We start from the raw sequence: 12,932 nt of genomic DNA on the forward strand, positions 1-12,932 counted from the left end.
ATGAAATTTCATGCTGATGGCAATGAAAATAATCGAGTTTGTGTGTAAGGGTGAGGATGACAGAGGAAAATTAGGAAAAAAAATTGGGTGAAACTAAATTATATATTTTTAATCTTTATAAATTTTGAAAGAGTAAATCAAAATTTTATTATTTTCTAAAAATCAAAGTACAATTTTATAACATACGAAATTAAAAATTTAGAAAATTTAAAGGGTCAAAAGTGAGATTTCTTAATTTAAGGATATCAAGGCCCTTACTATGCCCTCAATATCACTCCTAATCCATTTGTAAGCGGGATTAATTTGATTGAATCATCAATAACATAAGGACGTAAAACATGTACTAGATCTATATTATATATCAAACATTTGGATGAGTTGATGTCACAAGTTAATCGAGTACAAATTTAATTAAATAATGATTAACATACTCTTACTTTATAAAGGAAATTATATTATTCTAAAATTGTTTTTATTCTTTTATATTTTTATATTAAAAAATAAAAAAATAATACATATAATAAAATTTAAACCCAAATCTATATAGTATTAAACATTTTTATTTTACCGTTGAATCAAAATCCATTTTTATTTATATCAGTTTTTTAAATATTTATTATATAATTTTATTTTTCACCCTGTATCCTAAATAACATTGTTGGTTTAGAGGCATGAAAGAGAAAGTGGGTCCAAAGGCAACCGTTTAACTTGGGCCTGCAATGCTCAAACGGAGCACAATGGGATATCCACTACCTACTCATCAATGAGCCTTTTCGCAAACTACAAATCCACAAATGCTTCAAATTTGGGCTCAATCCAAATTTACTTGCATGTACGATGTAGAATTGCTATATATATATATAATTGCATTTTATCTATCTATTTAAATTGGGTTATTTTGATTTTGAGTTTATTTTAAGTTTGAATCATTTTGAATTTGAAATTTTTTTGAAAAGATAACTTTATCCTTTATTAATTAATTATTATTCTATTTTTTATCTTCAATATTTATTTTTATTAAAAATAATAAAAACTTAATTAGACATAAAAATATTTTTAATTATTATTAAATTATATTATAAATTGTATTATATTTTAATATAATTATATATTAAGCATGATGTATTTTTCAATTAATACTAGATTAATTATGTCATATCTACGATGTGGGTGAAAACCTTAGGTAACAAATTTATATAAAAAAATTGATATAGCAATGGCTTTGATTGAAATGGTGAAGTTGAATCTAAGTTGTGGCCTAGTGGTCGAGTGTTCACCTTCTCTAAGAATAGTCTAGGTTTGAACCACAATTGTATCAAAAAAGAAATGGTGAAGTTAATAGAGTGAAAGCTATAATATTTTGAGGTCCAATCCGTTATGTCTAAGTATTTTTTTCTAGATTTCATATGAAAAGACAAAAAAAAAATCAAAATGATATTATTGTTAGAAAAATAAAGGAGATTTTGGTAAGTTCATTATTGAGCTAGGATCTAGAGTGACACCGAACTCAGTCAACCCCTTTATCAATATTATATATATATATAAGGCGTTGTTTTTGAAGTTACATTTACAATCACAATTGTAATTATAAAGAATACATCTAAATAATTATGATAAGAATTGCAATTACAAACGTATAATAAAAAAAAAATCTAAACTTATATTAGAATATTTTTATACAGAGTGGAGATATAATATGATATAAACTAACCATTAAACTAATGTGTTGTTGAAAGAGATTGATTCAGAATCTAAATTTTAAAATCCTAAAGTTATAAAACAAGGATTAAAAAATTTAAAGACTACTACTTAAATCAAATATAAAAAAGAATATATAAACTAAAAACAATCAAATGAATTAAATTCTTGCAGCCACTTCAATGTAAAAATAAAAAATAAAAACTTCAAAAGACTATACCCCCTTCATCCCTAGTTGAACCTTTTTGTCTCTTTTATGAAGCTTCCTAAAGTTTGATTGAGTCAAACCTATTCTATGGTTATTAAATTTAGTATTATATTGCTGTCATGATGTTCCCTGGAAATAACATGTTTCACGATGTTAGTGGCCCTGTCCCCAATTCCCATTCCCAAACAACCAATCAAATTCCAAAGGAAATAAAGTGACAGCCCTAGTGCTACATTATCTAAATGTTCCAAATAGGATAAAGGGTTTGCAAACAAAGGCCATTATAAATTTTGAGTATACAAACGAGTTAGACTGATTGTATTTCGATTGTAATATTAAATATTGATATTTGAGCATGTTGGACATTTTTTAAATTAGTTGAATGTTGTATGTTAAGGGTGAATGTCCTTCATGCTACTTTAGAGGCATGCACTTTGACCAAGGAAAAGAGTGCAGGATTTGTTTCTAAATTTAGCAGGGTACGTCCAAAACCCAGATTATATATATTTCTTACAATTTTACTACAACTGGTTACATATAAAGATGATAAGCAGCAAACAAAAACAAAAACAAAAACAAAAAAAAAAACTAACAATCTGACAACATTCTTTGTCAGTTGCAACATTATTCTAAACTTTCCTCGACTTAAACTTAACTCTTGATTTGAGACAACATGCATCTGACATCTTTGCTGTTTGGTCTCTCCTTTGGATCATCCAAAGTGCAGAAATACGCAATCTTCAAAACCAGAATCATTTGATCTTCAAACCCTTTTCCAATCAGTTTAGGATCTATGGCTGTTGTGGGTTGTCTGAAATCATGATGTTTCTCATCCATTTCACTAAACTCATCTCATCAGTGTGTTGAAAGAACGTATCAGATGGTAGCTTCCCCATCACCAAAACACAAAGTATAACCCCAAAGCTATAAATATCACACTTATCAGTGAACTTAAGTGTTTGATGATATTCAGGTGCGATATACCCCACAGTTCCAGCCAAATTGGAAGTGGTAATATGAGTTTGTGCATCAGGCATTGCTTTTGCAAGCCCGAAATCTGCGATCCTGGCTTCCATTTCATCATCAAGAAGGATGTTCCCTGGTTTCAAATCTCTATGAATGATTCGAGGGCTATGGTGCATGTGAAGATATTCAAGCCCAGCAGCCACTCCTTTTGCTATCCTCTGCCGCGCAAGCCAATCTAGCTCCCTTGTGCCTTCTGATACTTGTTGTAAGATGTCTTGCAAGCTTCCATTCTTCATGAATTCATACACAAGGTAGTGACAGTCGGGTCGAGAAATATGAGCCAACAACGGAAGGAGATTCCTATGTCGAATTTGGCCTACTGTGGTGATCTCTGATTTGATTTGACGCATTTTCTTGTTGAGAAGCTTGCTGTCTTCATCAGTTAACTCAGCTGCATCTTTTGGGGGTTGAATAATTTTCTTAATAGCAATCATTTTGCCATCACTTCCTGGTAATTCAGCTTTATATACTTCTCCACACCCCCCTTTCCCTATGATCTCCAATGAAGCCAACCCATCTTCTTTCTCTAAAAACGATAAATCCTCAGCTTTCTTAATCAATGGACTGAATATGGATGGACCAGGATCTTTAGCAGCTCCTAAAATGGTTGCCAACACCAGTTTAAACATAACAGAGAAGACGAACCCAGATATGCCTCCACCTACAGCTCCAGCAAAGAATCCCAACAGCCATTCCATTGCTTTTTTACTATTATTTTTGTGTCGGTGTTGAGTTACTGGTGATAAGATAGGACCTTCACTGGTTACTGATTTGCTCCCAATTGGTGATGGAGCTTGAGCTCTGCTTCTGCTATTATTTGTTGATTTCCTCTCAGCAAAAGTGTACCGTTTGGGGTACTGAGTTACTGTTGATTCATCAACTTGGCTCATCAATGGAGCTGAACCTTCAAGGAAATTGTTCCCTGAGAAATCAAAGAACCGAAGGTTTCGAAACGAACGTATAGATGATGGGATTTTCCCGGAAAACAGATTGTTGGCAAGGGAAAGATTTTCCAAGTTGGGAAAATACTTCAAGAAGGCCAAGTCACCGGTGAACTCATTGGAAGATAAATCGAGAACTCGGAGACGAACCAAAGAAGACAAATTCGACGGTATCTCGCCGGAAAACATGTTGTTTCGAATGTCGAGGATTTCGAGTTTTTTACAGTGAAAAACTTCATGTGGAACTGGGTTACCAATCCTGTTGTGGGAAACGGAGAGCTCTTTCAGCTCCGACAGCTTCCCAATTGCAGGAGACAGAGACCCATCAAGCATTTGGGATTTAAATACAAGCCTGGTGACTTTAAGGACATAAGTGTTGTCGTCGGCGAGTCTTCTCTCGCAGAAAACGCCGGCGGCTCTGCAAGGATCGGTGGCGGGGAACCGTTGACTGGCGATGCCCAAGTCTTTGAGAAGTGTGGAAAGAGCTTTGGAGTCTGAACGGTCGAGAGTTAGCCTTGAATGGGATATGAAGAAGAGGGAGAGGAGAGTGAGGAAGCGAAGGAAGTGACGACGACGGTGGGGTATTCCGGGAGAGAACGCCATTTAGGGCGGATTAAGGCGGGGTTGGTGGAGGGAGAGAAAAGAAAGGTAGTGGAAGATTATTGGATGCTCATATAGCTGCTATTAAATAATTAAATAATTAATTCCTTGGTTTTTTTTTATAAGTTGATACCGTGTGGAAAAAATGTGTATGTGGAGCCCATTTGAGTTGATTTTTCCCGTAAGCAAACGACGGTGGAGGTACTTATATAATTAATCAGTTTTCCGATTAAAAATTTACTTCATTTTTATTATTCACAATTGATCTAACGACAGGTTAGTTTAATTATTTCATCAGTTTAATAGTAAAAATAAATAAAAATTAATTTACTTTTTAATTTAACACATAAAAATTAATTTATTTAATTTTTAATAATAATTTTACCATCATCCAAACCAATTATTTTATTTATGTTGTTATGTTATAAAAAAAGTTTTTCTTCAGAATTATGTCATAATAAAAGTTACGTGCAATTATAATATTAAATTCAGATTTAGTTATGAATATGCTTTGTGATGTTAATTTGATTGTAGTTATTATTTAAAGTTTGGGTTATCCCATCATGTAAATCATTACTTTATTTTTTATATAAATTTATTTTGTTAAGTTTTATTTCATGTATATATACTTTATATATTTTAATTTAGATTCGAATATATTTTAACCATTAATTTTATTTTATAATTTTCATTTTAATTATTTAGATGTATTATTTATATTATAATTATGTTTATTATAATTTTTTCTTAAAAATAATTTAAAAACAATTATAATACTAATATAAAATAATTTGTAATTTATTATTATTATTTTATTATAATACTAATATATAACATATTTTATCACAGTGCATTAATTTAGATGTATTATTTATATTATAATTATGTTTATTTTATAATTATGTACATTATACCTGATGTATGTGTTTTGTACGTGTTTTCTGACAGTTCAACTGAAAAAGCTTTCAACTGGAAACGTTTTTCTCATGGGTATTTTGTGCTAGGGTTTTGTATTTTCGGGTTAGGGTTTAGGATAGGGTTTAGGGTTTTTGAAATGTTAAATAATTATTATTGTATTAGAAATTTAAAAACCTCATATTTTCATCGAAACTTGAAGTACTTGTTTGGGATGAAATATTAGTTTTTAATTTTTTTCACATTTTTAATACTAGTTTGATCCAATATTTTAGTAAATTATTTATCACAATGCATTAATATTGATGAGATAAGTTTTGAAATATATCTCGGGATATATTGTGGGTTTTTTGTCCCAAGTGAGTGTTGAAATTTGTAGAGAGATAACGCTCTAAGCAGGACACACAATAGTAGTTTTTAAAATTTTGCACATTTTTAATACTAGATTGATTCGATATTTTAGTAAATTATTTATCACAGTGCATTAATATTGACGAGATGAGTTTTGAAAATATATCTCGGGATATATACGATGGTTTTTTTGTCCCAAATGAGGGTTGAAATTTGTAGAGAGATAACGCTCCAAGTAGGACGCACTATCAGCAAAAGTACTGAAAGACCATCCAATTGGAAGCGCTTTCAACTTACATGGCACTGAAAACGCTTCCACTTGGACACACTTTCAATACTTTTGCTGATAGTGTGTCTTGCTTGGAGCGTTATTTTTCTACAAATTTCAACCCTCACTAGCCGGTGGGAATTTTCAGAATCAACTTTGAGCTCGTCCCCTGATCTATAAATGAAACATATTTTAGCCTTAAGTAACATAAGCCATTTACGAGCAAATAACCAGTTGTCAGAGAGATCAGAAGAAGAGAAGTTCATAGAGAAGGTATAAGTTAGAGCAATGACGCAATTTGCATAAAAGTAAAAATTGATTTTTGTTATTCATTAATTTTTTGCATAATATTTTTGTTTTGAACGTCTTGACAGGTTATTTGGTTGAAAATGAGTGGACGGATTAATGCTATTGTTTATTACAACGGTGAAATGTGTGACACTGAGAACAAGGTCATTTTTTTATTAGAAAACACAGTGCGACTGACTTTTAACTAGAACAGACAATTGTCAGAACTACGAATAAGAATTATGTGGAAAATCATTGGATCAACTAACTGAAAGTATCGTCCCTTTAATATCGATTTTGTGCGTCAGACAACTTATTAGATATGACGATTTTGATATTAGAGGTGCGAGAGGGTTAGAGGCGATGGTGTAGACGCATCTAAACGGTGAATCCCCGTTTCTTGAGTTATATGACGAGTTCTCAATGGGAGACCAAGGCCCTCAGATATCGACATATGTTCATGTTCGAGAAGACAGAATGGAAGAACATGCTAATAGTCCAACGGCACAGTTGTCTGGTGTGTTCACCACTTTTTTAGGAACTTCCCATCATGATATCTCGGAATCATCAATCAGAAGATACTCATTTTCTCGGCCTTAGATTTCAACCGTGGCAGGCAAAACATCGAACAGTCAGGTTGGAGTGGTAGGATGGAATACACGACCCATGCATGTCACTCATTTAGTGGTATTGATTTGAACTTCAGTCAACCGATGTTTAATGTTGGGAACTCTTATAAAGGAATGATGTCTACTTTCAGTGGTTGGCTATCGACAAATGATTTTGGATGTTTCGATAGCTATACGAGAAGGGATGATGTACTCCTTACGACGTCCACCGGCGAGAGGACATCCAACACAGAAGATGTTGGTGGGTCTGAGAATGAAGATGACAGTGAATCTGATATCGATCCAATCTGGCAGACCAGTACCGATAGATAACACCCCTAACCCCTCTCCGTCGTCAGATTAGGGTCATGAGCATTACTAACTAATCAAACAATTAAATCAATCATAATCAACATATAAACTCACTAATAACATTATAATATACAGGTGTAGGTCACAACAATCTGATACTATCATACTAGATTCATATACATCTTAATAATAAATTATGCTATGCATTTCTAAACTTAGTCTTCCACTTTCTACACTCTTATCATTATTTATCCCTTCTAGAATGTTCGAATTCGAATACATATAAGACTATTCCAATTTTTAGCATCAGAGTATTAGTCCATGCTCCGTCTACGATTATATTTTTAATTTATCTTCAATGATGTTAGTGGAATGCACTTAATTTAAGTTTGCTAAATCACCCCAATTCCAAGTAAAAGTTACTATTACAGCCTCTATTACAAGTCTACAGGAGCCTAAAAATAGTTAAAAAATAGGAAGGGACTAATTTGAAACAATTCTGGAAGTTTAGGAAATAATTACAAAAAATTTTAACTGCAGAGGTTACACGGTAGTGTGACTCACATGGCCAAGTCACACGTCTGTGTGTCTAGATGTGTGGGCATTCAAAGTAGAGACACACGGCCGTGTCCTAGTCCGTGTCCTTGCCCGTGTAACTCATTGAATTGGGTCACACGGCCAAGCCACACACCCGTGTGCTAGACTGTATACCCTTTCGAAATGGCTTCGCACGCCTGTGTACTAGCCGTGTGTTTCACACGGTCAAGTTACACGCCCGTGTGTCTGGTCGTGTAGACCTAAAATGTGCCTTAAATCACAAGTTTACCATTTCCTATCTACTTAGACACTAAACAACTCAATTGCTAATCGTTTAACTTATTCAAAACATGATTAAACATGCCCAAAATACACCAAATTCATCACCTAATATGCCTAACCAATGTACCCTCATTGGTACCAGATTTTATATGTTCAAATACACCAACAACACATCAAGCATTCAAGTCTTTCATTCATATCACACTTTCCATATTTAAACTAACTTTTAAACTTCTAAATTTACCAAATGTGAAGCTAAACACATACTAAGCATTAAGCTAAGCTACCAACTTTAAATTATCATATACCAATATATAAACTAGGCTAGCATACCAACATAGTCTCAACCTCAACCATATACACATTTAACCATCATTTCACTAGTAACTAAGTTAACAACATCTTATAAATGATATCAACAAAAGACTCCCTAGGTAAATGCCATTACAAAATGAAATATCACCACACTTGAGTTCAGGATTTGTGATTTGATATTGAGTTGGCAATAATTTGAACAGTACCTCGCCTGTGCACGGAAAATAAAACCGCACGCTGAGTAAAACTTAGTGGTATTTCTATAATCTGAATAATATAAACTTGATAAAAATATTTAAAATGCAAAATAGAACAAGTAAGCTATGTTCATGTGTTTTAATTCAATAGTATAATTTTTGTTCGTTCCTTATTCACATCTACTAAGATTTTCACATGTTCAAATATATAAGTATATATATCAATGGCAATTCATTTAACATTAAAATACATCATCTCATGCAATGGCATGATTCATACCTTTTATCAATACTTGAATTCATTCAAGTTTCACATCTCGATTCATCATTTCATATTTCATTTCTCATCTCATAATCATTTCTCATATTTTCCATTTCAATATTTTCTCATCTTATAAATTATTATTTTACTTTCCTCTATTAACATGACATGGACTCAGAAGGATACACGGATCCAACCAACACACTAGTTTGGCACCCAGTGCCTCATCGGATAAATCTGAAGTAATAACTGCGCCCAGTGCTATATAAAATTACACCCAGTGTCTCATCGGTTAAACCAAAGTAAATTGGCACCCAGTGCCTCATCGACTCGAGGTCGACGTAATCTCTGAACTCTTCCTACCTATGGCATGCCATCTATATTCGACTTAGCCCGATATAGTTAATAGGGATTCATTTCACTTTTCAATACAACCAATGTCTCAGTTTCATGAATATATATATAATCACATATGAGTACATATTCAATTTGATAATGATCACATTTTTCTCAATACACATAAATTCATAATCAATATATTTTATAATATAAAAAATCAATCCATTTCATTTCAATTATGAACTTAATTTAATTCCCAAGTAACAAAGTACTCACCTTAATTGTTTACCATATGCAAACAATTATATATGCAATAATCTACTATTTAATTCGGATTATAGAAACACAAACAGTGATTTTTGAGCTATTCTACGTCGATTTTATCCTTCCCCTTTTTACTCGAGGATTCTGGTACGATGTTAGCTACGGAATAAAACAATTAAATCACATTAATATTACATATTTCAATTTCACATTACATTTCAAATTTCACACTATATTTTGCTTATTCTTCAATTTAGTCCCTAAATCGAGACTAATTTTAATAATTACATTTAACTTCATATTTTTTTACTAATTTCACTCTAGACCACATTTAGCTTCCTCTTTTCCAGTTCGACCCCATAATTTTGAATTCTTCACAATTTAGTCCCTATTGTTCAAAATAAATAATTAATTCCATAATTTAGTCATTTTCCATTTCTAAATTAAAAATCTATCTATTTAATCCCGAATACTTAAACTATTCAACAATGTCAACATATAAAATCTTGAACAATACTAAAAATTACAATATGGGTCGGGTAGCCCTAGGTACCGGGATTCCAAAGATATAAAAATTACAAGAAAATGGGACTAAATTGACTAACCAATTGAAATTTGAAAGCTTGAAACCCTTAGGTCGTGGGTTTTCTCTTTTCTTTTCTTTTTTTCTTTCTTTTCTTTCTTAATTTTGCATGTTTCCGCTTACTTTTATTATTTCTTTTCTTATAACTTTAATTTTAATTATTATTATAATAAATATATATACATTAATGTTAATATATAATATATAATATATAATATATACATGCATTTTTACTTAACCACATTCAGCCACCTATACAGAACCATTTATTAAATGGTTTAATTTTTATTTTAGGCCCTTTAGTCTATTTCAATTTATAATTTAACTTTTACCCTATACGCGATTTAGTCCTTATACTTAATAACTTTTAATTCATGCAAAGTCACTTAACCGAAACCTAATTAATTATACAACTAACTGAGTCTGATTTACGGGAATAGAGTCTCGGGAATGCACTTTTCGACGCCCTAGACTATCGGGTCATTACAATTCTCCCCCTAATTAAATTTCGTCCTCGAAATTTACCTGAAAAGAGGTGGGGGTACTAAGATCTCATCGTCTCTTCCGGTTCCCAAGTCCCTTCCTCGACACTATGACTATGCCATAATACTTTCACTAACAGAACTCGCTTATTACGCAATTCTTTCACTTCACGCGCCAAAATCTTAACGGGTTCTTTTTCGTACGACAAATCGGGTTGAATCTCAATGTCTTCCGTCGAAATAATGTGAGACAAATCTGACCAATATCTTCTAAGCATTGAAACGTGAAAAATGTCATGCATTTTTTGTAATTCTGCACGTAAAGCTAAACGATATGCAATTGGTCCTACTCTTTCTGTGATCACATACGATTCAATAAAACGAGGACTTAGTTTCCCTTTTCGGCCAAATCTCAAAATTTTCTTTCAAGGCGAAACTTCAAGAAATACTTTATCGCCCATAGAATATTCAATATCTCAATGTTTCAAATATGCATATGGTTTCTATCTATCAAAAGTTGTCTTCAATCTATCTAGAATTTTTTTAACAATATCTTCCGTTTCTCGAATTAATTTCGGCCCGATCATTCTCTTTTCACCTAATTCTATCCAGCAAGTAGGGGTTTGACACCTACGACCGTATAAAGCTTCATACAGAGCCATTTGAGTACTTAATTAGAAGCTATTGTTGTATACAAATTCAGCCAAAGGTAAGTAACGCTCCCATCCTGATTCAAAATCAATAACTCAAGTACGAAGTTGTCTTTCAAAATCTGAATAACACGCTTAGATTGTCTGTCAGTCTACGGGTGAAAAGCTATGCTAAAATTAAGTCGCATCCCAAGGGATTCGTGCAACTATTTCCAAAATCTCGCAGTGAACCACGGATCTTGATCAGAGATGCCGTGCAATCTCACAATTTCTTGAATATAAACTTCAGCAAGCTTTTGAAGTGACCAATCAGTCCTGATCGTAATAAAATGAGTCGATTTCGTAAGTCGATCAACAATCACTCATACAATATTTTTCTTACTTGCCAGTAAAGGTAACTCGGTTACAAAATCTATCGTAATACGGTCCCATTTCCACTCAGGAATAAAAATAGACTAAAGTAGTCCTTTGGGAACCTGATGTTCTACTTTAACTCATTGACAAGTCAAGCATTTAGCCACTTACTTAACCACATCTCTTTTCATTCCTGGCCTCTAATAAGATTCTCGCAAATCGCGATACATTTTCGTTTCTCCAAGATGCAAAGCAAAATTTAAAACCGAGACCAATCCAACCAACCAACCAATTCATTTCAACCAATTTGATACCAAATTATACTTCTATTATAATTATACCATTTAACATATTCATCATTCTTTACTTTAATGTATATTCATTAAACAAGTCTTCGTATTTATATAATCATCAAACCTTATACATGCCATATAAATCAAAAAGGAAATTTACAAAAGCTACCGGAGATAATCTGGATAGTGTGATCCTCTGTGTTGATTCGATCCTCCGTATACTTCCACGTCAATCTACAAGAGACATTGAATACACTCAAGTAAGCTTGTAGAAGCTTAGTAAGTTCATAGGCATAAAACATAAATCTTACCAAATATTTATACACTTATACAATATGCACAATTATTAAGTTCACCTATCAACCACAGTCATTGGTGAGTTCCCTTGTATAAACTCACTACCACTTATCCATTTTCTTTGATTTTTTTAGGCCCATTTGTCACATATCATTCTTAACCAAATTAGGGAATGGTTACTAAAAATTGAGTACTTCACTTCCACTTTGCCATAGTATAACTATCATAAGCTTCACAAAGTATCAACTCTTTCAATTCTGAAACATTCAGAACGCAAATTCAATTATGAAATCTCAAGCAACCACAGTCATTAATGCTGAAATTTTCTAATATGCCATTCTGAACCATTTTTTTTCTTCACCAACTTGTCATCATCTAACTGTGCTGACTTGATCCATTTAAACATCACCGGTTTGATATTTAGTTTAGCCAATAAACTTCTATCGTCATTGATACTGAGCTGAGCAAAAAGTGCTCTTAATTCAACTGCTACTTTTCTACTCAACGCATTAGCTACAATATTAGCTTTACCAGGATGGTAATTAATAACATAATCAAAATCTTTCAGAAGCTCGACCCAATGACACTATCTCAAATTCAACTCCTTTTGATACGAGAGGTATTTGAGACTCTTATGATACATATAGATGTGACACTTTTCGCTGTATAGGTAGTGTCTCCAGATCTTTAGAGAAAAAACCAAATAGCTAGCTCTAAATCGTGCGTCGGATAATTGCGTTCATACGTTTTTAACTAATAAGACGCATAAGCTATCATTTTCCCATCTTGTATCAAAACACAACCAAGACCGCTCAATGAAACATCACTATAGACCACAAAAGCTTTTCTCGATTTTGGTAAA

The 12,932-nt window shown here is 32.6% G+C and overlaps 1 pseudogene; it reads right to left on the reverse strand.

Moving 5' to 3' along the window:
• Window positions 1-2,390: 2,390 nt before the first annotated feature.
• LOC107886053 (leucine-rich repeat receptor-like serine/threonine/tyrosine-protein kinase SOBIR1) lies at window positions 2,391-4,566 on the reverse strand (annotated as a pseudogene).
• Between the last annotated feature and the right edge of the window lie 8,366 nt (window positions 4,567-12,932).

The sequence above is a fragment of the Gossypium hirsutum genome, chromosome A03 (genome assembly GCF_007990345.1).
Source record: "Gossypium hirsutum isolate 1008001.06 chromosome A03, Gossypium_hirsutum_v2.1, whole genome shotgun sequence".
Lineage (NCBI taxonomy): Eukaryota > Viridiplantae > Streptophyta > Magnoliopsida > Malvales > Malvaceae > Gossypium > Gossypium hirsutum.